The sequence below is a fragment of the Pecten maximus genome, chromosome 2 (assembly GCF_902652985.1).
Source record: "Pecten maximus chromosome 2, xPecMax1.1, whole genome shotgun sequence".
NCBI lineage: Eukaryota > Metazoa > Mollusca > Bivalvia > Pectinida > Pectinidae > Pecten > Pecten maximus.
This window is the reverse complement of record NC_047016.1, coordinates 39,963,063-39,967,421: the sequence shown is the minus strand read 5'-3', so window position 1 is coordinate 39,967,421 and position 4,359 is coordinate 39,963,063. Positions and strand designations below refer to the sequence as shown.

The 4,359-nt window shown below is 34.9% G+C and overlaps 1 long non-coding RNA gene across 1 annotated transcript; it reads right to left on the bottom strand.

Moving 5' to 3' along the window:
- Positions 1-248: 248 nt before the first annotated feature.
- LOC117322066 lies at positions 249-1,914 on the bottom strand. The gene is made up of 2 exons (XR_004531452.1): positions 1,290-1,914; positions 249-457 (listed from the first exon to the last, which is right to left on the bottom strand). It is a non-coding gene; the product is annotated as an uncharacterized LOC117322066 (long non-coding RNA).
- Positions 1,915-4,359: the final 2,445 nt, after the last annotated feature.

Sequence of the window (4,359 nt, the reverse complement as noted above, 5' to 3'; positions counted from 1 at the left end):
ACCTGCTGGGTCCCCGACAGGTTTTCCGTTTTGATTACCTTATGTAGTTCCATCCTGCATGTTTTTTTGGGCTCCGCCCATCTAACCTGCTGGGTTCCCCACAGGTTTGCCTCCATATTTACTTTAGTTGGGCTTCGCCCATCTGAACTACTAGCTATATAGTGTATCCACTGGTTTTTAGTGCCATCCCGCTTGTCCTGGGCTCCGCCCATCTAACCTGCTGGGTTCCCCACAGGTTTGCCATTATATTTAGTTTATGATTTGCCAATTTGACATGATTGGTGCACCACAGGTTAGTGCCATCCTGCATGTCGTGGGCTCCGCCCATCTAACCTGCTGGGTTCCCCACAGGCTTTCATCCATATTTACCTTAAATTTGGGCTTTGCCCATCTGACATGTTAGGGTCTCCACTGGGTCTAGTATTATCCTGCATGTCCTAGGCTTTGCCAATCTGACCTACTGGGTTCCCTGGCCTACAGGTTGTCTATGGGTTCCGCCCGCTTTATCCAATAAGTTTCCCACAGTATTTGTCGGTTGTGATTTTAATGGTTGTTTAGAATCGAAATGTAAATCAATCCGGCTAAGGTGAATAAATAGTCTTGTGTTTATATAGTAAGTTTATTGATTGTGTGCAAATTAAAGATTGTAGTGGCAATTCCATTATTATATATCATTAACATTGTATGTCTGTTTCACGATCAAGATATTGTTAACAACTATATCGTGTACATGAACAGTTAATGCTGTTAGTTCAATTTATGTCTAACCAAAAAAATTTGGACTACTCTGTAGGTTATCCCTAATTAATTATTGATTCGGGGCCTTATAATTCAATATATTTGAATTTTACCCCCAATTCGGATTTATATGCAAACTTGTACAACCATGCACCTATGGGGATTTCCCAGGGGCTGCGGTTATCACTATGGATTGGAAATTACCAAGTTAATTCCAAATTTACCTTAAGGAATAATCCTACAGAGTAGCCCCTAAGAATGCCAAAAAATTATAATGTGTTGATACATGAAAGTAGAGCTTTTCAATAAATGTAACTTTTAGAGCTAATGTTTGCCATTATATTTAGTTTATGATTTGCCAATTTGACATGATTGGTGCACCACAGGTTAGTGCCATCCTGCATGTCGTGGGCTCCGCCCATCTACCCTGCTGGGTTCCCCACAGGCTTTCATCCATATTTACCCTAAATTTGGGCTTTGCCCATCTGACATGTTAGGGTCTCCACTGGGTCTAGTATTATCCTGCATGTCCTAGGCTTTACCAATCTAACCTGCTGGGTTTCCCACAGGTTTTTTCCTGATTGTTACTTTAATCTTGGGGATCAGCCTTCTGACCAGCGGGGCTCTCTCAGAGGTCTCCACATCTGACCTACTGGGTTCCCTGGCCTACAGGTTGTCTATGGGTTCCGCCCGCTTTATCCAATAAGTTTCCCACAGTATTTGTCGGGTGTGATTTTAATGATTGTTTAGAATCGAAATGTAAATCAATCCGGCTAAGGTGAATAAATAGTCTTGTGTTTATATAGTAAGCTTATTGATTGTGTGCAAATTAAAGATTGTAGTGGCAATTCCATTATTATATATCATTAACATTGTATGTCTGTTTCACGATCAAGATATTGTTAACAACTATATTGTGTACATGAACAGTTAATGCTGTTAGTTCAATTTATGTCTAACCAAAAAAATTTGGACTACTCTGTAGGTCATCCCTAATTAATTATTGATTCGGGGCCTTATAATTCAATATATTTGAATTTTACCCCCAATTCGGATTTATATGCAAACTTGTACAACCATGCACCTATGGGGATTTCCCAGGGGCTGCGGTTATCACTATGGATTGGAAATTACCAAGTTAATTCCAAATTTACCTTAAGGAATAATCCTACAGAGTAGCCCCTTAAGAATGCTTAAACAATTATAATGTGTTGATACATGAAAGTAGAGCTTTTCAATAAATGTAACTTTTAGAGCTAATGTGACTTGTGTTATTGTATAAACTGGCCAATCAGTGGCTGCCAGACATTTTATCCTTAGCTCAACTTTCTATACACAGGCTGTTTCAAAAAATAAATAAATTTCAATTGGTTTGTTGTTCCCTATAAGCAACATATACACTAATCTAATTTAACAAAACTAAATATTAACTCTTGTGATTCGACTAGAAAAGACTGATGAAACAATTTAACTCTATGCTTCATAACTTGTAATAGATCTCATATCATTTGTTTGTTTATTCTTTTTAGAAACATATCACATAACTTTATTCCTCTGAAAGCACTTAAGACTTTAAGCCTGTTAGATTAATAAAGACATGCTATTATTTTATGACTTCTCGAGGCTATACAGTTTATTTTGAATTCAGGAGAAACGTATATACAAAGTTATTGTGTGATGGAATTATCCAATATGTTAGATAAAATATATTCTCAAGCGTGTAAATCTGTTTTATAACTTTATCTTAATTTATGAACATCATAGAGAAATGTAGCTCCGTCATTCCTCTACAGACGCTATCATGAAGACACAATATATTTACACCTTTTCATAATCATTATTAAAGATATGAGACAAAAATATATTGGGCAAATCAACACTTTGAATATTGAATAGAAATAATAACTTATGTTTCCTTTGGTCGTCAAGAAAGTTGACTTAGTGTTATGTAGGTATGTATGTATGTAAATTAAACAAAACAAAAAACAGTAATTACAAATTCTGACACAGTGTTGAAATACGATCTTCCACAAAGAAGTGCGACTACTGAATTTAACATATATTCACCCAGAGAAAATGAACGTGTATTATAAGTATAGAAACATCCTATCATGGCGCTCTACATAAGTAAAAGGTATACTTTGACATCAACATAGCCTTTGTGATTTATTAAACTATCCAATGCAATTTGAATATACATGTTTAGTTAAACAGTGATGCTAAGTAATATCTAGGGCTTATTGTTAGCTGAGTCGTTAGACTTGTAAGGCTTGCAAGATACCACAGAGGTGAATGGATTGAAGGGTGTAATGCACTTGCACTCCTAAAGTGTTGCTTGGTCTTGATGGAGTTGTTTAGATTCTACCACACTTCTGCTGGTTTTTTTAGAGAAGACCGTCATCAACAAACCAACTATCTTTAGATGTCAGATAAGCTTGCATGTCATGAATTACATAAAAGAATGCGAGAGTGACCGACACTTTATTAAAAGTCACTAAATAACTGACATAACACTATAAGAGCTGTAGTAACAGATCACTAAGTGAATGACATTACACTATTAGAAGTTTACAAACAGTTTCCACAAAAGCAGATGAAGAATTTACGACTTATTGGACACTCTATAGTTCATTTATTAGCATTTTTGTACATATTATGAGTTGCAAAGGTAAACATTAGTCATAGATTAAGTTATAGGTCAGAGTATCAGAGTATGTGCATGTGAAACTCGCACATATCATGCACGTGCATATCATACATACATATATTTTAAAAACCAGGTAACGATACACCCTCATCGTATTCGATAAACTGTACTATATCTTACTGCGCACTTTCACACATATCTTCTCAATTGTGTAGTGAATATATGCATCATACTTTTAACATAAATTTTGAAATTTTATCAAAAGCAATATTTTACAAAAAGGATGTAGTTTGAAATCAACATCAGCATTGACAGCTTAACCTCTATCGAATAACCAACCAGTTATTATACCAAGCGTCAACTCTTATTTTTTACGTGTACACGATACAATTAAACAAACATGCCTATCAAAATCTCAAAAGAGTTTGATGATATGGTAGATTGGTACGATTTTAATACACAATAAGAGTACAAAATATTATTTAGCTGCTAATGTTTCAAATTCAGAACACTTACCCAGCATCTTTGTATTAAAGCTGGAAGACTCTGTTAATCATAGGAAGGATACAAACGGATGCTAGATCTGTTCTAGAAAGATTTCCTTTACCTTTTTTATGCAAAGTGGAATAAATTATTATTATTATTATTATTTTGCGAGGCAATACTAGAAAAATTGAGTCGGCAATTTTGCTTTGTTTTGCTGCCTTTTCCGCCAATGTTAACAGTGAGTATTCACTCCAAAATTGTCATTGTTACGTTCATAGTGTACATTATTTTGTATTTTATAACATTTTGTACAATGTTGAGCGCTAATTTATAGCACACAGTTTATGTTTCTGTGTATGCAATCAAAAGCATATTTTAGTGTAAACCGTTGGATATCGAATCTAATTTCTGTGTGTTATTTTGAATTTATTTCATCTTCTCATAAATACATGTATCTTGCAAATGAAGTAAATCAAATGCATTAATTT